Below are 25,038 nucleotides of genomic sequence, written 5' to 3'. Positions count from 1 at the left end.
GCTGCAATTGAGTTAGAGCAAGTTGATTGTTTCCTACATCACACATACAGGCCATAAATCTAGTTCTGCTGATTCCAGGCTATGTTCTAGGAGAGTTAAAATTTTAGAAACAGCATCTAGAATTCAATAAATATATATTTTAAAAAATCCAAATGACAAATTCTGCAAATGAATAAGCCGCTTTTTTTTTTTTTTTTTTTTTTAACCTGCTCCTGATGGCTCCCTATGGCAATACTGTGGAAAAACAGAATCTGAGCCTTATCAACATGAAATCATAAAAATAACATTATTAAACTAAATAGTAATTGTGACATTGGGTCTTTGACACAGCTCAAAGATTCTGCACCTCATGAAATCATGTATTTTAATGGGAAGTGTGTAGAGCATATACAATGTTTATAAACATTGTGACAGTATAGGAAATAACTGACAGAAACCCTAGAGTGCTTAATGTCTGACTTGTCCTACTTCATCCATTACTGAAAAATGTGTAATGGTAAAAATGTGCCTTCAGTCAGTTATAGTATTTCTGTTCTAGTCTGTTCTCGTCTATTTATTGGCTTTTTGGAGTTTACTTAGTTACCTATTTTCTCGGAGTCTTAATTTTCTCAGATTAATGAGAAATTAGTTATATCTTGCCTGAAAACAGAAGGGAGGGATCTAACTGTTGTCTGTTTCCTAGGCATGTTCACCCTCATCAGACTGTAAGCACCATGTGAAGTCAGAAACCATTAGGTTTCATTCATTATTATACCCTTAATACATGGAATACAGCAGATTTTTTATAAGTATCTGAATGAATACATACACAAACGAATAAATGTATTTATGGAACACCTGTCATGTGACAATTACTGTTTAAGGTTCATTGTTCAAGCATGAAGCACAGTAAAATAAATGAAGACAATATGTCAGTTTTAAAACCCCTTGTAAATGTAAAATGCTACAAAAGCATTTTTAGAGTTTCTAAAAATAATTTACTTACATGCAGTTTTAAATCAGAGTCCTCAAATAAGTTCTGACAGCGTGGGAGAATGTATTGCATTCCCCTGGACAACTAACATTAACTCACTGTAACAGACCTAATGTTTGTGCCCCTTCTCCACCCATATTCAGATATTGAAATCCTAACTCCCAGTGTGATGGGGCCTTTGGGAAGTGATAAGCTCATGAGGGTGAAGATTCATGAATGTGATTAGTTATTTCCCTTATAAAAGAGAGCCCAGAGAGCTCCCTCACTTCTGCTATGTGAGGATACAGCAAGAAGATGGACAATTATAAACTAGAAAATGGGCCCTCACCGGACACTGAATCCTTCCAGAGCCTTCATCTTGGAATTCCCAGCCTCTAGAACTGTGAGAAATCAATATTTGTTGTTTAAGCTGCCCAGTCTATGGTATTTTTTTTAAAGCAGTCTGAATGGACTAAGATCTCAACATACTCTAAATACTCTCAGCAATTAGCTCACCATACTCTAAATAATCTAGCTCCCTGCCCTGAATTGGAAATGTTATATTCCAAACAAGGTTTCCCCCACTGAGGTCTCTGTTTTTTATGAAGTGTTTTGACATAATAGTTGACAAAATATATACAAATATTACTGATCAACATGCTGCAAAGAAAAAAGAAATTGCCCACAGCACTCCAGGGGTTCAACTACCAATCCAGTGGGGAGATGAAATAGAGTAGAGCTGGTTCTTTGAAGTCAGGGACTGAAGTTTATTCAACATTTTATCTGAGCTTGTTGTTTATTCAACACTTTATCTGAGCTTAGTTTCTAGCACGTAGTAAAATGTCTAATGACTCGACAAAGGAAAAAAAAACCTAAGATAAGAAGGGCTATTAGTATAAAGACTCTGAAGCTGACTTCCTCTTCATAATTAGGACAGTCATGGAAAGTTCTACTATACACCATATATCTGATAGATGAATGATAGATAGATAGATAGATAGATAGATAGATAGATAGACTAGTCGGATCTTTAAAAACGGACAGATAATGACCTACAGAAAGGAAAAATAGGCCAAACAATGATAGTGATGTAAAAAAATGTGGGTCCCAGGAAGTTCTGAGTTTTCTATTTTTATTTATCATAATGCCTATGATTTCCTTCCTCTTTGAAGTTTCATTACATCTTATTCCAGTTCTCTTCTCTCCTATTGTGATTGTGTCCTGTTTCAGTGACTCTTCCCAAGGGGGCTGACGACAGCAAGGCCTCTGTGCTGTGCTGGGGAGGAGGGTGACCCCTATCTGGGACAGCACATGGTTCTCTTCCCTCAGTGGATGCTGCCAAAGCCAAGCAGGGAAATGCACCCCACTGTGCATGCTAAACACAAGTTAGGCGCCCTTCAGTGAAGATTTAGGCTTGGCTTCCTTCCCTTGGCTATTAAGCTACATTCCCACAGAATTACTACATGTCTGAGGTTTCTAAAACCTTTTGTGTGGATCTCAAACAGTTATTGTGTTGGATCCAAATTCTGACCTTGGTTAAGCAAGCCTCAAATCCGTTCCAAGCTGCCCCAGGCAGTGATGCTCCAAGGACACCCAATGAAAGGAGGAGATAAGAATAACCTCTACAGCTTGGTGATGACCTATTTTGTGTCAGTCACCATGCTCTACTCTTCGCATGCAGCATCTCACTTAATCCTCACTATAAACTGTGCTTGCTAACTACTATGACTACTCTTATTACCACTAATTTACAGATGATGAAATGGCATTTTAAGGAAATTAAGAAATTTGCTCAAGTTATACAACCAATAAGTATTAAAGTCAGAGTTGAAACCCTAGCAGTAGACTTCCACAGTTGGCAAGGGCCGGGGCAAATGACACCAGAATGATCTAAACAGCCTGAGTCATAATAAAAGCCATCAATCCAGCACATAAACTGCCTGCAGTCTGTGCATCCCAAAAGACAAAGGGAAAAGTAGTAGGCCATGTTTCTTTACCCATCTAGGTGGCAAGTCTATGAGCTCAGAGTCCCTATGTGAGGAGAAACAGAAGTTCACAAAACAGAGGGTAGGAAGGTTCTCTTGACTTGTGGCAGGCAATTTAGTCAGGAGAGGTAACTTTTGGAACAGAGTTTGCTCTTGGCTTAGGGAGTAAAAAGTGAAAAGATTTCCAAGGACTCCTTCAGGTTCTCTCCTTACATAGCGTAATGAAGGCTATCACATTCAGGGCTTAGACTTTGCTGATTTATAGATTGTAATCTATTGCAGTGAGCTTCACTGTTTTGATTCTTTTTTTAATACAGGTATCTAGTTCAGGGGAAAAGATGCTCAGCATGAGAATTCTTGTGTATAGTTCGAGTATGTGGTTAGAGAAAGCTTAGAGAAAAAATTTTGGGAAAACAATTTTGTCCAAGTGCAGAGAACAAAACTTGCATTACAGCACCAGCAGCAGAAAGCTTATCATAAAGATGGGGAAGCGGAGCAGTTTCCCAGAGCACTTTATTTAGGAAGGCCTCCTAGCCAAATGGACCAAAATCAATGTGGTGATCAATAATTACTACTCTAAAAAGCCCCTGGCATAGGCCAAATGAATCACTCTTTCCTCTCCCTCCACCTTGATGCTCTGCTCTCAATCACTACAAAATGAAATTCTCTCAGATCAGAGTCTGTAGTTTTTGTGAACAAAGTCATTGATCTCTGATTGTGTGTTATTTTTTGTGAAACTTACAAAGTTAAGCATGATTAGGTGAATGACTACTGTGGTGGGATAAATAAGGTTATCCAATTTTATTTAAATGCACACAAATACGTTTGGAGCATTATTTTCTTCATTCCAGTCAGCTCAGCTCTGCCTCAGTGCTTTGACAAATGAATTGAAAATGAACACATGGAGTCTGTCATCTAGTCCCAGCAGGGGACTACTATGATATTTTTAAAAGGCACTGAATTTACAAGCATGTATATTTCTCTCATATTTTTCTATCTTTAGAATAATATAAACTGTGAGGTATAAAAATATGGTAATTCAACTTGTCTCTTTGATACTACCAATTTTAAAAGCCATCAAATAAGAAGATTCAGATAAAGAAAAGGAAAACACTTTATGAATCAAATAGGCTGAAATGAAATATTATATTTGGGGGTATATCTGATCCCTGCAGTTAGTGTTCTTACAGAGTAGAGTTTGTGCGTTAATTGTGCAATGCTATTTTATTTGCTGCTTGCAAAGGGGAAGGTGATCAAAATTATTTGGACTTATTTAAAAACATTTATATATTTTGGTCATGTTTTAAAGATAAAAGAAGTGTTTTAAATAGCACATGATAGTTGTTATTATATCCAACATATCTATGCTGTTAAAAACATCTTATTGTATGACATATATTGTAAATTTTAAAGAAAATTAACTATCATATGCTTACAGTTGCATAAGGATGATACCCTTGATACCTTAGCCTCTGAAAATGTATAAGAAAGATAAAGATTATAAAAAAGAAATATATTAATAAACCTTGATAAATTATTTAAAATTTGCTGTCTGAAACAACGATATAAGCAGTTTTGATTTTGCTTGACACTTCTCCTTCCTGCCACCATGTAAATGAAGAAGGACATATTTGCTTCCTCTTCCACCAGGATTGTAAGTTTCCTGAGGCCTCTCCAGCCAATTAAACCTCTTTCCTTCATGAACTGTGAGTCAATTAAACCTCTTTCCTTCATGAATTACCCAGTCTTGGGCAGTTCTGTATAGCAGTGTAAGAACAGACTATTACAGATATAATTTACTACATATCACAACGATAGATATTCCCATATGGATAAGGTATATTTGCATTTTTAAATGTATGCTTGCATTTCCTTGCTTTTGTGGTTCACATTTGGTAGTGAGGTATATCAGTCATATGGTCATATTTACGTAAACTGAAACCTAATTCATATGTTTCTAAGTTCCTGCACCCTAAAAATATCAAAATGCATATCAGCATTGTCGGGGAACTTTTAACACCTGTAGGCATAAGTATGGGTGAGTCATAGAGGAAGTCATTTGCTCCAGATCATTAAACATGGAAGAAAGGCCTCCTGATAACTTTATTACACATGATAATGTGTGCTAGGCTAAGAGAGACTCATTAAACCAAAAAGCAAAGCCTTCTAATAAAGAGCTGAAGCTGAAGGGAAGGACTAAGAAATGTCTCTTTCTAAGGCCCCTAGAAATAGTATAAATGGGTTGTGTACTACCGAACCATTGAAGAAAAAATATACATTTATATTTTAGTTCTTGATTCTACTCATGCTAACAGCATTTTGAATCCTATAAAGAGAGGACAATCCTGGGGACTTCCTTGTTTTCCCTTTTTGCCATCTTTCACCACAGCTTGTTCTTATCTCCTGTCTTACTCCATCCTATCTCAACATCAGGGGTGATTCTCATACTGCTTAGGGCTAATCACTCCACAGTGCTTTAAATCCAACTCATTCATTCATTATACATTTTGTGTCTTTGTCCTAGGTACTCTCTGAGCACTGACATGAATTCTAAAATGAGTAACAGTTGACCTCTCTTCTTAAAAAAAATCAAGGAAAACAATAGTGAAACACCAGAATGGAGATCTTATCTGCACATCCAGATTGGGAAAGCTGGTATGCTGGGGTGCACGAACATAGGGTGTGCATTTTTATGAGGACCTGTGGCCACCTGGAATAAAACAGTAAAGAGGGTTTTTGAAATGATGGAGAGACCTCAGTGTGCTGAGTGTAAGACACTTGCCCAAGAAAGAGGAAAGAGGAATTTTTCTTAGGTTGTGACCTGATTTGACAGAAAACATATTCTGGGTTTTGGAAGAAAGAAGGAATGTGTTCTCTGGTTATTATTATTATTTAGATATGAGATGCTTTGGGGTTATGCAATTTTTCTCTGGGCTACTTTTTTGCAAGAAGTGGGGCATGCTCCAAATTCCTTGATTATGATTTATGGGCCAGGGTTTAAAAAAAAAAAAACTCTCCTCCTACTCCAGCTTGACACTTCCCCTCTACCTTTGCTCCAGGTGAGAGAAGCACTAAATCACAAATAAGAGCCAGAGGAACATTATTAACAGAATTGCAAATAAGCCATGGTCAGCATTTGAGGCTATGAGTGTGGCAAGTCCTCCAGGACAGATAGACCTGAGATTAATGGAAACGGATCAAAGACAAGTACCCAGGAAGACCGATTCCAGGAAGATTGGAATGGCTGCCTCAAAAAATGCCTATCACTTGAAATTCTGCCGTAGAAAGGGAGAATTTGAAGGCCTAAGCCTCTCAGCTGTTTTTTGACTAAAGTCAATTATGACTTTGGTTTCTACTGCCATTATTATCTATGTTCCTTAATAATTCTCCAACAGTTCTGCTGTAGTAAGGGTAAGTGAGAACCAAAATGCTAAAACAATGCAAAAAATAAATAAAAACTATAATGTAAGAATAAACACTATGTTATAGAGGCTCTTATCTTTCCATCAGTTTCAATTTCTGTCTCCTAATGGCTCCCCCAACAATTTCTTGGTTATTTCCTCTGAGAACACTAACTTTGCATAAGCATATTTATTTCTAGATAGAGTAGACTGGTTTTCACATTTGTTTTGATGGCACTGTTATGATCAGGCGTTAGAAGCTTCTCCTCAATCTTTTACTTCTTCCAGCAATGACACTCCTTCTCTCTTTTTGCTCATTGCCAACTTTCTAAGAAAAACAACCAAATATAAATGCATTGCTTCTTTCTCTTCTTCATCTACTCTTCATAATCTCTTATAATCTGAGTTCTTTGGACAAATGTTTTTTTTTCCAAAGATGGTTCCACTACCTTACACTACCTTTTCTCAGATCCTTGTTCTTTCTCACATCTTCTCAGTCTTTTATAATAGTTGTCTATATCATTCACAACCTATCCCATGTTATTAAAAATTGCTGTGTTTTGGAGAATCTTCTATGTGTTTCTTTGTCGAGGTGCACCATTTCAAATTGCCAGAATAATCCTTTGTTATCCTACTCCTCTTTCACAGAGAAATCACATTAAAAGAAATTATGCAACTTGCCAAAACTGCTGGACTTGGGTTTGGAATACAAACGTCTAATTCCAGATCTCTGACCCTCTCCACTATTTCACTGTGTCTAGACAGTGATACTGTGTAGTCCACAATAATTTTATTACAACTACTAGAAGAAAGGGCTCAGCCAGGTCAAAACTACAAACAAAAAGCTTTGTATCTAGCAGAACAGATGGTGAGGTTTGCCTGTTCTCCCTCGGAGAAGGGACCCATCTGCCTAACTGGCTTGGCAGCCTTCAGGAGCCCCACCTGATATGGACATTCAGTAGGGATTTCCCTAGTCTGTCTGGAAAATGAAATCTTTTCGGATTGCTCCTGAGGTGTTTATGGTGAACAAGGGAAAATTCCTAGGACATGATTCTTTTCTTTTCTTTTCTTTTCTTTTCTTTTTTTTTTTTTTTTTTGACCCAGTCTTGCTCTGTTACCCAGGCTGGAGTACTGTGGCATGATCACAGTGCAGTGTAACCTCTGCCTCCTGGACTCCAGCAATCCTCCCGAGTAGCTGGGACAACAGGCATATGCCACCATGCCCAGTTAATATTTTTGTACTTTTTGTAGGGATGGGGTTTCACCAGGCTGATCTCCAACTCCTGGGCTCAAGCTATCTGCCTGTCTCAGCACTCCCAAAGTGCTAGAATTTCAGGAATGAGTCACCGTGCCCGGCAGGACATGCTTCTTAATGAACAAAGTCATATGAAGGGTCTTGTCTTGAGGAGGGACCTGGCTCTGTCTTAGGTTGTAGTTGGGTCTCTGTTAATAGCTACCTCAGAAGAGACTGACCCTCTAGCCATATCACAATACCCCAAACCTTTGATTGATGTGTGAAGAGGGATACAGTCTCTCTTATTTACTACTACAGCAGCCTGAGGATCTACTTTCAAGAATCTATCTCATCCTCTCCCGCCATAAGGCCCCCTCTCAAGCTGTCTCCTCTTGTGTTAACTGTCATTCAGCTAGTGCCCTACCCCGGGATACATCTCTTCCCTTCCTATGTCTTCTCTTCCTTGTCTTCTCTTCATATCTTCATTCTCTAAAGTGGGTGCATTTCAATGTCCTGATGGTTCTGGTTTTTCCCATGTCTCCTCATAAACTTCCCAGAATGGGCATGGCATATCCGAATGTTCAACACCTCCTCCATGTGAATGGCTCCTAATCTCTCTCTTGAGAACCTGTTCTGCATTCCTCTTTACCTACAGGTTTCTTAAGCACTGCAAATACAGGTTTTCTTGTTTGCTGCTCAGCAGCCAACACACATTGAGAATGCTGCTCAGTATCCAATAAATGTTGACAAAATAAATGACTGAGTCTAAAAAAATGATTGAGTCTCCCCTTGTCTGTCATTACCTTTTCTGATAAAATGCCCATTCCCGATTGGGCAGAGTGGCTCACGCCTGTAATCCCAGCACTTTGGGAGGCTGAGGCAGGCCAATTACCTGAGGTCAGGAGTTCGAGACTGGCCTGGCCAACATGGTGAAACCCCGTATTTGCCAAAAATACAAAAATTAGCCAGGCATGGTGGCAGGCACCTGTAATCCCAGAGGCTGAGTTGCAGTGAGCTGAGATATGCCATTGTATTCCAGCCTGGGCAATAGGGCAAAACTCCATCTCAAAGGAAAAAAAAAAATTCCCAAATCCTCAATACCTCTACCTTGTGAATTAATAGAACAAATAAATGAATGAGTTCAAATCAAAACTAAATTTTGCCTGCCCTTATCTAGTACTCTTCCTGCTATTGCACTATCATCAGGGCACAGAGGAGGGAAACAACCTTTAGAATCACATTGATTTAGTTTGCATCTTTGTTCCATCTCTTAACTGGAGGCAGCCTTGGGCAAGTTACTTAGCTTCCTTGAGCCTTCTTATAAAGAAAAAAATAAAATAAAATAAATTAACCTTTTTAAATCAGAAAGAATAATTACTCTCCAAGTCTATTGTAAAGACTAAATACCATGTATAAAATGCCCCAAAGTGCCATTTATATACATACTTATAAGCTGTAATCCTATGTAATCCTAACTTTCATATATATATACACATACATATACACACATTCACACACACTTTTTTTTTTTTTTTTTGAGAAAGAGTCTCCCTCTGTCTCCCAGGCTGGAGTGCAGTGGTGCAATCTTGGCTCACTGCAACCTCCACTTTGCGGGTTCAAGTGATTCTCCTGCCTCAGCCTCACAAGCAGCTGGGATTACAAGTGCCCGCCACCACACTCAGCTAATTTTTGTTTTCTTTTTGTCTTGTACTTTTAGCAGAGACAGGGTTTCACCACGTTGGCCAGGCTGGTCTCAAACTCCTGACCTAAAGTGATCCACTTGCCTTAGCCTCCCAAAGTGCTGGGATTACAGGCGTGAGCTACCGTGCCTGGCCAACTCTCCCATTTCTTTTAAAGATACATCAACTATCTCATTTAACACTCACAAAAACCCTATCTGTAGATACTTTTATGTCTCCACCTTACAGATGAGGAATCAGAGGGACTGAGAAAATGACTTATTTGCCAAGGTCACACCAAAATAAAATCCTAGGCAGTATCACTACAGAGTTCATGTAAGAAACATTCTTAGATTGCAAGCTCACTAAGGACCTTATAAAAATTCAGCCGTTACAAAAATTGGCAAGCCACACAGCTCTAAATAAATTGTGCCTTTAGAAGGTGGTCACTACTGAAGTAATAAACTTACTGAAGTAATAAACAAATATGTTTAGCTGTTGAAATCTGACTTCTCAGTTCAATGCTCAACTATTTTAGGAGAAAATTTATATCTCTAACAATGCCAAATGCACAATAAATATTCTTGACTTGAAAATTATGCTATAATAAAGAAAACACACTTCGGAATGTTTTTCCAAAGACATGATGAGTATTGCATGAAACAGGACTTTTAAGATAAAGTGAGAAACAGAAATAATTCAAGGGAAACATGTTTCCCTGAAAATTACATAAGTCAATATCCCAGAAACCAAGTAAAAATTTCTTTGTCAGAATAAGGAGTACAGGATCAGGAAATTTGTCTGGCTAATTGAAGTTGAGGTGGTTGCACCTGATGAAAAGGAAATCATCAGAAATGTTTGGATGTTTCCTATAAGAAGCTAAAACATGCATTATACTTCCAGTTATGGATAGAAATTTAATGCATTTTTACAAGGTACAAAAGGTGAATAATTGTTCTGTCAGTTGATGGGGTGAATTTTAGTTATTTGAATAACTATAACCCAAGTGAAGGAAAGCAGAATGACATATCAGAAAACAGGGGATACAAAACCAAACTGTGGAAAGCAAATTGATTGCTTATATTGGAAATTAATTATATATTAAATTATATATTATATATTAAATTATCCAGGGTTCTAGATAAAATTAGGAACAAAACTAATATTTTAGAATATTTAAAACTAGTATTTAAAATATTAATATTTTAGAAGAGATGTGTCTGACTAGCCAAAAGCAAGAAGAAATGCAGAATGTCATTGAAAATCTAAAAATAAAAATAAAAACCTGAGGTAAATTTATTGTTTCCTCAAAGAATAAGGATGCACATAATGTAGCATAATTTCTTACAGTTCTATGACAATTATAGTTACATCCTTCCAGGGATAGATATATTATGACTTTCAAAGTTTGTTAATGTCTGAAAATAAAAAAAAAAAAGAAAGAAAAATTTCTAAGTAAAAGCAGTAAGACTTGCTTTTTTTTTTTTTTTTTTTTTTTTTCCTGAGGCAGAGTCTCACTCTGTTACCCAAGCTGGAGTGCAGTGGTGCCATCTTTTTTTTTTTTTTTTTTTTGAGACAGAGTCTTGCTCTGTCGCCCAGGCTGGAGTGCAGTGGCCGATCTCAGCTCACTGCAAGCTCCGCCCCCTGGGTTTATGCCATTCTCCTGCCTCAGCCTCCCAAGTAGCTGGGACTACAGGTGCCCGCCACCTCGCCCGGCTAGTTTTTTGTATTTTTTAGTAGAGACGGGGTTTCACCATATTAGCCAGGATGGTCTCGATCTCCTGACCTTGTGATCCGCCCGTCTCAGCCTCCCAAAGTGCTGGGATTACAGGCTTGAGCCACCGCGCCCGGCCTGTGGTGCCATCTTGGCTCACTCCAACCTCTGCCTCCCGGGTTCAAGCAATTCTCCTGCCTCGGCTTCCCAAGTAGCTGGGATTACAGGCACGTCCTAATTTTTGTGTTTTTTAGTAGAGACAGGGTTTCACGATGTTGACAAGGCTGGTCTCAAATTCCTGACCTTAAGTGATCCACCTGCCTCAGCCTCCCAAAGTGCTGGGATTACAGGGATGAGCCACCGTGCCTGGCCCAAGTCTTGCTTTTTTGGGGCAAGGAATAGTAATAAATGTAAAAGACCTGTTTTATGGACCCTGGAACACCTCATGACTTTACTTAGAAGTTTCAAGAGAAATAACTAAAGAATAGCATTTCTCCAAAACCAGTTGAAGAACTTTTTAATTAGATGATGACAGACAAGAAAGTCAAGGTTAATTTGAGATATGCTTGTAGAAACATAAGATCATTAAAGTTCTGGTATGAATAAGAAAAGAGAAAATGATATGAAGGATTCTGACATTCAGAAGACTAGCAATGGGAAAATGCTTTCACATTCTAAGTTTATTTGTGAATTTAAAAAAAATGAAAAAAGTAGTATTGGGTTGTGTTGTAGATGCTTCTACCAATATGGTTACTATTTTGTCAAATTGAAGATCTTACTGAATTCATCAAGGATACCTGACTGATGACACATCTTGGCAAAAATAAATAAATAATTTGGAAGAAGTCACTTAATCTCACTGTGTCTTAATTTATTCACCTATGTAACTACAGAGTTTATTTCCCTAAACAGTATGATATATACTGCTTTATATTTTTTCTAGTGTTAACACTTTAAGCTTATGGAAAAACATGACTACCTATGAGAAAAATAAAAAGTAAATTAAATCAGAGTGTTGTGAAGATCCCATGTGTTTTAGCATTCATCAGACTGAAGCCAGTCTCCAAAATATCCAAACAGGGTTTGTGAGAATTTAACTCTTGGATCTGTTCTTCAAGTAGTATAATACGTGGTTTGACAAGCATGCTAGACACCTGTTTTTCAGGATGGTACCAAAACAACGGAAATTCTGATGGATTATGTCATTCATTTGAGTTATCACAAATGATTGTTCAAATAACTCTCAACAATTATGAACCTGGACTTCTATAATGTAATTATAAGAAAGTCAGTTGTTCGAAGATATCCAAAATGTTCACCTTTGGCAAGCAATGGATGGGAAGAGTGGTGACAAGAATTTGAAATTTGAAATTAACCTGATGCATTTGTAAGTTTTTCCTAACAATACTGCCGTCCATTAAGGAATGTTTTAAGTGGACTTTCTCAAGCTTGTATAGAGTTGACCTGAAGGATTTAAAAACCACTTCAGTTTATTAAGTGTTTGCTATGTCTGCCATACACATCATAGACTGGAGTATATTTAAATATCATTAAAATGTACCATTGCATAAGACAGGTCTGTTCCTTCCTTGTTCTGAGATAGTTCTATTTCATGGGTTAGTCAGACACAAACCGGTGTTATGAAACAGAACTGTCACATCTTTGATCCACAATGTTCACCAGTTACATGGAGCTAAGAAAGAAATATACAGAAGCTAATAGAGTTATAAAGAGCTTGAACCAAGAATCATAAGACCCAGTTACGAGTTGTTAAAAGTGAGGGTAAAATATGTCCCTTCAGTTTTCTCATTTTAAATAAGACTAAATGATCTCATCTCTCTCTCTTTCTTTTTTTCCTTAAAATTGTAAGGCCGGCCGGGCGTGGTGGCTCAAGCCTGTAATCCCAGCACTTTGGGAGGCCGAGGCGGGCGGACCACGAGGTCAGGAGATCGAGACCATCCTGGCTAACATGGTGAAACCTCGTCTCTACTAAAAAATACAAAAAACTAGCCAGGCGAGGTGGCAGGCGCCTGTAGTCCCAGCTACTTGGGAGGCTGAGGCAGGAGAATGGCGTGAACCCGGGAGGCGGAGCTTGCAGTGAACTGAGATCCGGCCACTGCACTCCAGCCTGGGTGACAGAGCGAGACTCCGTCTCAAAAAAAAAAAAAAAAAAAAAAATTGTAAGGCCTTATGCAAAAGGCTGAAAATCTAAATGGGATATCAGGATCAAAACAAACAAACAAACAAAAAATGACCATCCAGGTTGATAAATGGAAAAAAGAGGGTAGAGATCTTCTTCCTGATACATCCTCAGACAAGATTTTGCTTCCCTGAAAATTCCACTGAAAGTCAGTTAGAACATTAGAGAATGTTCATTTCTCTCTTTTTTTTTTCCCTCTCAAGCTTCATAGAGATCCTCTATATTTAAGTTTCAGTTTTGTTTATCTTTAAAGATCTCTTCATGGTTCAGAATTTCTTTTCCAGAATCAATACTTTCCAAAAATTGCTGTTATTTATTAATTTTGCACATTATTTTTCCCATCAAGAAAGATGACTATCAAAAGGAAGCTTCCTATCTTCCCTTCTTTTTCCCTCCCTTTCTGCCCCCTTTGCTCCCTTCTTCCCTTCCTTTCTTTTAAAATTACTGATGGCCCAGATACATTTTATATTCTTCATAGAAGAAAAGGGAACATGGATTCTTGCAAAAAAGAAAACAGACTTTACTGACCCAGAAAAGAAAACATGTTTTGAATCTCATCCATCTCTTCCACTGGCATTTTAATGTCCTCCCATAATTACACACTGTTTAGCATGTGTGATCATAGGACCAACTACAGGGATGGATTCTCACTCTTTCATTTATATTCTTTAATGGACTCCAGCCCTGGGGCCAGCAGAGCTAGAATAGAAGACATAGTCTGCCCCTGATATTTCCTGGTCCTTGCCAAGAGTTTTCAGTCAAAAACTCTCCTAGAAATCATTTCCTAAAGATAATCATTCTTAACATCTATCACCTGGCAGAGATCTGTTACCTGTTCATAAGCACCATACCTCTCACAGAATCAAATAATTATTTAAAAATTGACTATGAGGCAACTGCATGCAGAGCTTATCCATCTACCTTTGCTAGAATACAGAGAAGCATGGAACAGTGGAAGCATATCCAGTATTTTGAATTTTTAAAAACATCATGTGTTTTGATCATACACCCTATGACTGGACTATGGGACCAGCTTCAGGTTTAAACCAGTGAAGCTGTTTGATGGAAACCTGTAAAACTTAATGAGAATGCTAAGCTCTAGCATCAAAGCCATTGGCTGGCTCAGAAAGGCTGTGGGGACCTGGGCAGAGGCAGACTTTTACATCTTGTGCCGCCTCTTGATAATCTGATTCTTGGATGCTTTGCCCAACTTTACTCAAAGGGGGAAAAAGAAAGAAAGAAAAACTAAGCAGGCAGATAGGAATCTCTTTCAACACACTTTTTTCTTAAATTTGAAGAGGATTTTTGTTTGTTGTTTTGCTTTTGATCAAGGAGATGGTAGTGGTAGAAAAGTATTCTCTCTCTTACCTTTTTTTTTTTTTTTTCTCTTACCTTTTTAGAATAACTAAGGCCACTTAGTGTGATATGTTGGGACCCGTTTGGCTAGATGACTTTTCAGTAACAACTTTAAAGACAGCTTTATATAAAAATATGTTTTCTGTGTTTGTAACCACAGAACTTAAATCTTATTGTAGAGAGGGACCTTAAGGTACACAGAGATTAATGCTTTCACTTGAAAGATGAAAACCCTAGTGCTCATAGAGGTTGAATAAAATGCACTGGGTTGCACTCCACACAGACTGGTCACCTTTGACAACCGAGCAGTCTAAACAATTAAAAAACGCATCTTACGAAGCCAATTTTATAAGTTCCTTCATGCTTCCCACCACGCAAGCTCCCTACTCCTTTTCACTTTAATCTGAAGCATATCTGGTTTGATTGCTTTGTTTGGGTAGAAATATGCAGATTTTGCTTGTGTTTGTATTTTGTATTCTTTTTCCAAAACTATACAAAGACATCTTAATTCTACCTTTGAAGAATCTCTACACTGTCTCTTCCAATAGATCTGTTTCAGTATCTTTACATGGAGGCTTAGGCTCTTTTGATCGTTTATTCCTATAAAATGCTGATCCTATGCAAAGTTTTCTAGAAATCTCCATGGCAGCGAATAATAAACAGCAGCCTTGATTAGGGTGAAGTTGTTTCCCTTGCATCATTTGCTTCTGTATCACCTTACATTTACGTTAAAAATGCAGGTCCACTGTTGAATCAGAAGCAAGGGGACATGAAGCTGCAGTTTAATAAGCTCTCAGATGATGCTTATGCATAAAACTTCGATCCACTGACCTACAGGGTAAATTCCAATGCCTTCCTTGCAGCAGTCACATCCTGTCATTACTTTATCCATTTCAACATCATTTATCCAAATTTTTATGCAGCACAATTGTTGACCTCTTTCCCCATGCATCTTTTCTCCAGCCACACTAACTCCAAATATACCCCAAACACATCATTTATTATTTCACACCTGCACCTTTTCTCCAACTTTTCCTGTCTCAACTCTTATCTCGTATCTTTGTTTACTTGGTGACATACTACTTTTCGTTCAGTGCCATACTACTTTTCTCAAATGTTACCTCCTTGGGAAAGTCTTTTTCTGCATGTTTCTCAGTCACCATCCCTACACTGCATTGCAATAGAATGTGGCATAAATCTCTATTATAGAACCTGTTTCATTTGAATATAATTACAATGAATCTACACAAAGGTTATAGAACACCTACTATGCCCCAAATTATACCATTAAAGAAATAAAAGTCACAATCTCTACCATCACAAAAATTACTACCAGCTTTTCTCAACCCAAATCCTCATCTGAAACAGAGAAAACAGAAAGTCATTTGAGTATTTCCTCAATTCTCCCAAGGAGGATATATAATTAGCACCATTACATACAACAGATGTCTTAGGGCTTTAGGGTTTCATCTACTTGGGAAACCCCAGTTGATGAAATACTGGTAAAATTACATTACAGTAGCAATAAATGCTATGACAGAGATAATTCAAAGGTAAGATGAAAAAGCAGAAATATCTAATTGAGTGTATGTTTATCTCTCCTGAACCATGTCTTAATCCTGTTTCTATGCTTATTTAGCATCTAGATCAGTGCCAATTTTGTTGTGGTCACTGAATACATTGTATTATCGAATTAAAGGCACTGTAATTCATTTGTATTGTTGTGAGTCTTTGGAATCTGGCCAAGGCAATGTGAATTATCCATATTTGTAAACCCAGCATCTAGTCAGTGCTTAAGATTCTGTTGGCACTCAGTGAGGGCTTGTTGAATAAATGAACACATTTGGAGGAGCTGCCCCATTCTCCAGTAGAAACTCAACAGCAATGATAACAATAATCCAATTAAAAATGGGCTAAGGACTTGAATAAACATTTCTTCAAAGAAGAAATACAAATGGCCAACAAGTATGTAAAAAGATACCCAATGTCAGTAATCACCAGAGAAATGCAAATTAAAACTACAGTGAGATATCACCTCATGCCTGTTAGGCTAGTTATTATTTAAAAAGACAAAAAAGAAAAAAAAAACAACAACTGTTGGAGAGGATGTGGATAAACTGGAAGCTGCGTATACTGTTAGTGAAGATGCAAAATGGTGCAGTAACTCTAGAAAACAGTACGGAGGTTCCTCGAGAAAATAAAAATAGAATTAATGTATGACGCAGCAATCCCACTTCTGAGTATTTAGCCAAAAGAAATGAGGTCAGAATTTTTAAGAGATATTTGTAATCTTATGATCACTATAGCGCTCTTCACAATAGCCAGGATGAGCAAACAACTTATATGTCCATTGATGGATGAATGGATTTTTAAAAATGTGGTATATACATACAAGGGAGTATTATTCTGCCTTAAAAAAGAAGAAAATTGGCCAGGAGCCTATAATCCTAGCACTTTGGGAGGCAAAGGCAGGCAGATCTCTTGAAATCAGGAGTTCAAGACCAGCCTGGCCAACATGGTGAAACCCCGTCTCTACCAAAAAATACAAAAATTAGCCAGGCCTGGTGGCATGAGCCTATAATCCCAGCTACCCAGGAGGCTGAGGCAGGAGAATGGCTGAACCCGAGAGGTGGAAGGCGCAGTGAGCTAAGATTATACCACCATACTCTAGCCTGGCCAACAGAGCAAGACTCTGTTTCAGGAAAAAAAAAAAAAAAGAAAGAAAAAAAAAAAGAAGGAAATCCTGCAATATGTGTCAACAAGAATGAATCTGAGGACATTATGCCAAGTTAATAAGCCAGTCACAGAAGGATAAATACTGCATGATTCCACTTACAAGAAATATGTAAAACAGTCTACGTTATAGAAGCAAGGAATAGAATTGTGGTTGCCAGGGTCTGGGGGAAGGGAGAAATGGGGTCAGTCAATAATTATAAAATTTCATTATGCAAGAAGAATAAATTCTAGAGATCTGCTGTATAACATTGTGCCTATACATAACAATACTATGTTGCACATTTAAATATTTGCCAAGTGGGTAGATCCTGTGTGAGCTGCTCATACCTAACAACAATAATAAAATAAAACTTCTTTCATACATTAGAATATATTCATTTGGCTACATGACATAGTTACCTTTTCCCAAGCCACCCATTAATTTTCCAGTCAGTTCTTCCCTCTAAGATTAAAAATTAAAGAATAACTAAGTTTTAGAATTGAAAAAAAGAAATGATAGTTTTAATTTGAGGATCAGAAGTACTACTTAAAGAAAAACTACTATGAATGCAAAATTCTTCCTTTGTGGTTAATCTACATTTATAAGTATTCCACTTGACATTTAATTGCTTCGTGTGTTATGTGTATTTCAAAGACAAAAAGAAAGAGTTTATTAAGACTGCAAGTGAAGTGAAAAAATGCTGCATTTTTCTGGGTGGACAGTAGGGGTGGCGGTGGTATTTTCAGTGTTATTGTCATCTAACGAAGCCTAATTTAGTTTGAATATATATTTTGGAACAGATAGCCTCTAAATACAAACTCAGTTGAGGGGAAGAGAGTGTGAAAAGGGATAAAATGCCATAAAATTCTGATGTCCTAAAGAAAATGTGAGAGTCTGGGACAGCTCCTTCTTCTCTGCAAAGCCTGCAGTCAGCTCACTTCAGACAAAGTCGTCTTTTTATAAACATGATGTAAGCATACACTCACAGGCTCTCTGGAAATAATAGTGTTTCTATTTGTGTCAGCTAAAGGCATCCCTTTGTTCATCTAATCACCACGAAAATTTCAAGGCAGGTGTGCTTCAGTTTAGAGAGGTGCCATACTTCATGGGTGCCTCTAAGGGGCTCTTCACAAAATTCATGTTGCATAAGCAGCATTTCCCTAAATTGTTCCTTAAGACTGCAAATCCCCAACTGTCCAACTTATATCCAAGGAAGAGTTTACTTCCTTTAGGGCATAAGCCATTATATTACAAAGTCATTAAAATGGAAATAAATACATAAGTTAGCAAATTGTGATAAGGTAAAATAATCCTATATAAACCATGGCCTAAAAATAAAGAATATATACAGAATTCAGCATAAGGGTATTACCATACAGAAATGATAATTAAACCAAGTAAACTTGCACATAGTGATTTTCTGCATTTTGGCAAGTGAAAAAATTTTGCTATGAAAGCAGGACTCTAAAAATCAAATAAAAGTATAGGAGACCTACTTTTAAATTGATATTAAAACATACAGGCATTTTACTTTAATGGTCTTGGGCTTAGGTCCAACTACTTCAGAATCAAAAGCTTATTACTTGGATAGTCAACACCATCATTCCAAGACTGCAGCTGCTCCTAATTTGGATTGTTAGGGGATTATCTACAAGAGTCCTCATGGCTCATCTGCCGTCAGTGCAATCAGATGAGAAGATCCTGACTTCCATCTCCAGAAAGAAGGCCAAGCCCACCTGGGACCTGGGGGTAAATCAGAGTTTCTGTGGGATCTTGACACTAGCTGTAAGCCTCAGAGTCACTACTGAGCTACAAATTAGCAGTTTTACATTTACTATTTCTAAAATCTGGATTTGAGTTGCAATCAAGGTGCACCCTGATTTAGGTTAATTGGCAGTGTTTAGTGATCCATAAAATAATTGTGCACCAATACTGTTAATGATGACAATATAATATGGTGGTTGACGTGCTCTAGCTCAGTGATTCTTAAACTTTAATATGTATATGCAATCACTTAGGGATCTTACTAAAATGTAGACTCTGTCAGTAGATCATGGGAAGGGGCATAAGTCTTTTCATCTTTAACAAGCTCTTAGGTGATGCACATGCTGCTGGTTCACAGTCCACATCTTGTTTAGTAAATCTCTAGGTATGCTATGAGATGTTCATGGGCTTTATTTCCTTTCAAACTACCTAAAAACTACAGCTTTTAGTTGCATATCCTTGTTTAAAAATTGTTCCTATATATTCTATGTAGTTTTATATAGATGTGTTGTTAAACAAATAATAAATCAAATAATTATTAAACAATAACCAAAGGTAATGTTAATGAAAGATTGATTTCAATCCTTGATGATCATACCTTATAGCCTGGATACCTTGGGGAAGAAAATGTTACTGAATAAGGTCAATTTACTCTTTCAAACAAACATTTCAGATGCTCCTATGAGACTCTGCTTGGTTTACAGGTAGTGAACACAGGTAGGGAAGACTAACTGCTTCTGAAAAGTAATACAAAATGAAATCTGATGAAGACAGTGATAACATTCTTAAGAACTAAAATAATTACTTGTATTTGAACTATAAAAATTAAATTCCCAATTCAGTTTCTTAACAAGGTACTCATTTTTTTTTTTAATTTCAAGTTTCTTATTTATCTTTACCAATTTTTGATACATTAGATGGTGGATGCCATATTTCAGGATAACAAAATGGAAAGCACACTGGGCTTGCAGTCAAGAAACAGAGGTTTCCTTCTGACTTTTTTTCACATATTAGGGATATGGCTCTGATAATATTATATACAATTTGTGGTCTCCAAGTTAATTCAATTTTCTCACAAAGCTCTTAGAACAGTTAAATGAAACAACTTTTAAAATAAGACAATGTGTGCAAAATCTCAAAATTCATCTGCAACCAGGACAATTCTCATATTTGTAGGGGCCAGTGTAAAATGAAAATGAGAAGTCTACTGTTCAAAAGCTATTAAGAATTTCAAGATGACAATATGAAGATATTAAATGAAGAGCAGGGCCCTTCTATGTGTGGGGTCCCATGTGACTGCATAGGTCATAAGTCCATGAGAAGGCCCTGTCTGCAAGATACTTGTAGCTAATCCTCACTATATTAATAGAATATTAATAAAGTTTATACTTGATTGAGATGTTACAATATACCAGGCACTACTCTCAGAGCCTCAATTACATAGTCTCACTTAATCCTTTAGAGGGGAAAGAAATTAAAGCACAGAAACATCAACTATCTTGTCTCAGGTAATACAACCACCAAGTTTAAGGGAGCCAGGTTTGGAATCCAGGACTGTCTGATCCTAAAGCCATTCATCTTAACTAATTTAATGCAATGAGTTACCTATAACAAGTTATTGTTTAATTCAAATTTAGAAACTTAGGCTCACAAAAATACATCCATATGTCAAGGGCAATTCACTTATTATGACCTTGATTAAATGACATATGTCAACCTAATGGTCTTATGTCCCTAGTACTCCACAGAGAGCCTGGTACATAGTCTCTTGTCATGTACTATCTATGAAACTAAACACCCAGTCACAATTTTTCTGTGCACAGAATATTTACTCCACAAAGATAAAAATCTCATTTTCCTATTATTCAAAATCACATGCTTCTGAATAAGAGTATTATTTTCATTTAAAAGCAATTAATTTGTTTTAAATGTGTTTGAATAGTGATAATTTTCCCGGAAAAAAAAAGACACCAATTACCATGCACAGAAATACTTTCCTTCCAAACATAAGGACTTTGATCCAAAAGATCTAAAGACAAGAGTATATCATCTCATAAAAGAAATTAAGAGGAACTCCAAAATACTCATTTTGTTTTGGATGAATTTCAGATTTTTTAAAAATACGGCTCAAACTTAGTTAAGTAACAAACTTAAATGTATATGAAGGTTTTTTTCTTTTTTTTTTTTTGCAATGTGTTTTCTGATCCTTCATCTTATTTTATCTTTCCTATTCTTTTCCAATTGTGATCGTGGAACTAATTCACTGCACTTCAATCCCATATACTATCATGCCCAGTATACAGCTAAGCAAAAAGAGACAAATTCTGATTACTTTATTACCTTCTCTTTGAAATGATTACTAATTTCCTCTGCAAATCTAATTACAGCTTCTGATGTATTATTAGAGGAATTTTTCATACCTCACTTAGGAAGCTTGTATTGTAAATCTATATTTATATGTCCAACTCTCTCTCCAGATTCCTGAGTGTATTATGTTATTCATCTATATGCCCCAATATCTAGCAGAGAGCCTGGCACATACTATATATATATATGTGTGTGTGTGTGTGTGTATATATATATATCTGTACAAAACAGAATAGCCAGATCACTTAGCCCAAATATACACTATAGTTATTACTAGAACATGGGTAGTAATAATAATAATATATATATATATATATATATATATACGCACACACATACACATATACACATACATTTATATATATATTTTTTGAGACAGAGTCTTGCTTTGTCACCCACGCTGGAGTGCAGTTGCACGATTTCGGCTCACTGCAACCTCTACCTCCTGGGTTAAAGTGAGCATGTCTGGCTAATTTTTTGTATTTTTAGTAGAGACGGGATTTTACCATGTTGGCCAGGCTGGTCTTGAACTCCTGACTTCAAGTGACCACTCGCCTTGGTGTCCTGCAGTGCTGGGATTACAGGCGTGAGCCACCCCACGGCCGGCCCACACTAGGTATTTTTTATGTTGATTAATTTAATGTGCACATGCAAGTGTTAATGCATGAGCAAATGGACCAATTTAAACAAGAAGCTCTGGTAGGTGCTGAAATTAAGAGAAAATGTTCAGTCTCAGACATTGTTCATTGCTGCTTTCTACTGGGCTGAAAAATGTCATATTCTATAAAATGTATCAAGTCCTCAGAATGAAAATGTCACTGAACCCCCTGCCAGACCATGCTATGCTAGCTTGATATTTGAAAGCACTACAATTCATTATGCCAACCGCTGATACTGTTCCAGGCTATGGGGCATCTGCTGAAAATGATGGGAAATAAAAATCTGTGGGTCCCCTGGAAGGAAAGATTCTATGTTTGAAAAGCTGAATTCCAGACAAGAACTCACCAGATGCTTTATGGACTGAAGAGCTGGGTTCCATTTCCTTGGGGACCTGAGCAGATGGGACTCCCTGAATCCAATCTCGAAAAGGAGTGTCTATGGCAAGGTGCCTGGTTTCTGCCCCAATTGCTTATTTCCCTTGCCCCCAAGGCTACAATGCACAGAAGTGAACTTACCCTTAACAATGTATAGAGCCAATACTTTATAAAAATTTAGAAAGTGCTTCCAAATATGTTTTCTGTGCATTCCTGTTTGTATGGTCGGCTACACAGTATGGAAAACAATAGCAAGCATTATATTAGTTTGCCTTTAGAGGAGGAAAAGTGTGCAGGCTACCAGAGTAGAGAAGAGGTTCACAGAGGTAACAGCTCCAGACCAATTCAATGTGGGGAGTGGGAAAGATTCCACTGAAAGCTCATGTATAACTAACTGAGCATCTGAGAAATATTCCCTGCTGCTTCTTCTTCCGGATCAGATTTTCCCTTCTCTGATATCCCAGCAATCTAGGCTGCGTTTTTCTATTTTCTTTCCCCTAAAGGTTCCTACAAAGCTCATTTCGTCTAATTTTATCTTTATAAAAATACCGAGAATGAGAGAAGCGAAGTGAGATTATAATATGTTATGGGGACAACACAGAGCATCAGTTATGGGCAAGGATTCCACTGTCAGATTATTTGAGGAGGAGCTTAGTTTTGTTACTAATTATTTCCCCCTAGGTCAGTTACTTCATTTTTCCTGTCTGCATGTCTTCATTTGTCATATAGGGATAGTATTTATGTGTACCTCTTTTCATGCTTAGAGTATGACCTTTGCAATTATAAGGCTCTGAGAAACTGGTGGTGCATCCCTCTCCACAATATAATAATCATACTGTATTCAAAAAAGGGCTAGTAAAGACAAAATACCAGAAACCCACCCAAAACTTTTTTTTCTTCTTCCATTACTTCCTTGCTGATAGGTTTGAAATACCAAATATCAAATTATTTCACACAGTTTCATAGATTTGTTTTTGAAAACTTGTTGTTTTACTGTGTTCCTGATGCCCCCCAGGCACATGCCCATTGGGTAACTCACTGGATATTGTAGAGATTTTATGAAAAATAAAAAATGCTTAATATATTATTATTATTTCTGTGAATATGCTGACTCCCTTACCCTTCCAGCAATAGCTCCTACTTTTCATGTCCATTTTTACAGTGCCTAGTACAATCGTAGGCACATTGAGGCACTACAGCGTTTATGCCATGGGTTTGTCTGAACGATCTGATGCAGGTAAAATGCTCTACTAGCAGCCTATTAACTCATGGATGACACTCACAGCCACGTGTTCTGCTGAGGTCTCATGAGTCCTCATTTGCATAAGGGAATGGTTATTATTACCCTGCATGAGTTATCGTGAAGACTTTTAAAAGGAAAGGAGGATTTCTGCAGTGTGCTATTTTACACATGAAAGGAGGCAAGGATAATCAACTTCTGTTTTCATTTAAGTACTGAACTATTACATCAGAAAAAATGAAATACATTTCAGTATTCCCAAGATCTAGAAGAAACTAGGCTGGGCCTATAACAAATCAGGTTAATGACACATAAGAATCTGTCAAAGCCTTTGACATTTCCACAAACCCCATCTAGCTTTCTTGTTAAAATTTTCAAAGCAAAACTATCATTTTCCATGTTTTAAATCAGGTAGAAAAAAAATTTCTTTCTATACCTGAACTTCTGCCAAAAATATTAAGCCCATTTGCCTATCCTAGATGGGCTAAACCAGACTCTCTCTGAGTCACTAAACCTAGACCCTGCCTCCAGGAAGACAGCACAGAGAAGCTAGAAAATTGTCACTCGGTCCCAAGGCGTCATCTCTAGTGCTCACTAGGCTGTAGAGAATAGAATAGTCAGAGCACTTAGCTCAAATATATACTATTGCTATTATAAGAACATGGCTATTCTGTGAGTCAGCTGACACAACAAAATGACATACGGTATAGTGCATACTGATCCTACATGAAACATTTTTAATATAAAAGTTAGCCCATAGCCACAGTCAGTCTGACACTGGTCAAAACTTGAGCATCAGCTGTGCATCAGTCTGGCCAATGCATAAGTCCTTGAGTGAAGGGACATCTTTGTATTTTATTATAGGCTATTAATCTCGTGGGCATTAGCAAAACCTATCTTAAAATGGTTCATACAAGTGAAGACATGTCACCACATAAAATCAGGATAGTATTATCCATATTTATATAATGATATGGTAAGTAAAAATACGTGGCTTTGTATGGAAAATGTTTAGGAAAAAGTGAACTGAGAAAGCAAAAAGCAACTGTCTTCCCTAAAGAGTGAGGGATGAGGCATATGGGAAGGTCAGTGTAAGTAAATTGTAAAATGGTACCAACCAGGATATGGACCATGACTAATAATAAGAGAAGAGAGGCAATAAGTCAGAGACCTCAACAAGGTAAAGTCTAGAGGAAATGAAAACCTGGGGATAAATTGTTTAATCATGACTTTGGAGTCCATGTGAGTTCTCTGTCAACTAAAGCAGCCCTCCCTCCTCTCATCTGGCATGATTTCCAGGTGTCACTGAAGATCTCTTTTTCCTCCAAGTTCCTGCTAGGTTAATTTATCCATCAGGTCCAAAGCCTTTTATTCCAAAACTGGAATAAATTAGAAT

General features: G+C 37.3%; 1 protein-coding gene and 1 long non-coding RNA gene across 16 annotated transcripts in view; one reads left to right on the top strand and one right to left on the bottom strand.

Annotated features, from left to right (window-relative positions):
* Positions 1–6,896, top strand: part of LOC117062320 — a 74,863-nt gene extending 67,967 nt beyond the window's left edge. The window contains exons 2-3 of the long non-coding RNA XR_004428302.1: positions 5,462–5,592; positions 5,997–6,896. This is a non-coding gene — a long non-coding RNA (uncharacterized LOC117062320). The remainder of the gene's footprint in view (positions 1–5,461; positions 5,593–5,996) is intronic.
* NRXN1 (neurexin 1) overlaps positions 1–25,038 on the bottom strand; it is a 1,146,744-nt gene that overhangs the window by 686,868 nt on the left and 434,838 nt on the right. The gene's annotated exons all lie outside the window — the stretch shown is intronic.

The sequence above is a fragment of the Trachypithecus francoisi genome, unplaced genomic scaffold (assembly GCF_009764315.1).
Source record: "Trachypithecus francoisi isolate TF-2019V2 unplaced genomic scaffold, Tfra_2.0 Lachesis_group17, whole genome shotgun sequence".
In the NCBI taxonomy this organism is placed as follows: Eukaryota; Metazoa; Chordata; class Mammalia; order Primates; family Cercopithecidae; genus Trachypithecus; species Trachypithecus francoisi.
This window is presented reverse-complemented; position numbering and strand designations above follow the sequence as displayed.